We start from the raw sequence: 227 nt of genomic DNA on the forward strand, positions 1-227 counted from the left end.
ACCGTAGCATGCTAGCTCGTTCTCAATGGCAAAACACTGCTACAACACACACTAGTTCTCCAAAAGAACTACTTCCTGTCCCTGTTTTGCAGGTATTTCACAAATTGATTGTTTAGAAGAAGTCTCCCAACTAATCCTGCCTTGGACTGACCAAAGTTGGAGAAAGAGCTATCTAGCTGATGGGATCTTACCGAGCTACTGAGCATGTGCAACTCCCAACAAAGATA

General features: G+C 43.6%; 1 protein-coding gene across 3 annotated transcripts in view; it reads left to right on the forward strand.

Moving 5' to 3' along the window:
• The window catches only part of adamts6 (ADAM metallopeptidase with thrombospondin type 1 motif, 6), a 62,552-nt gene that overhangs the window by 35,479 nt on the left and 26,846 nt on the right, over window positions 1-227 (forward strand). The gene's annotated exons all lie outside the window — the stretch shown is intronic.

This window comes from Etheostoma spectabile, chromosome 16 (assembly GCF_008692095.1).
Source record: "Etheostoma spectabile isolate EspeVRDwgs_2016 chromosome 16, UIUC_Espe_1.0, whole genome shotgun sequence".
NCBI lineage: Eukaryota > Metazoa > Chordata > Actinopteri > Perciformes > Percidae > Etheostoma > Etheostoma spectabile.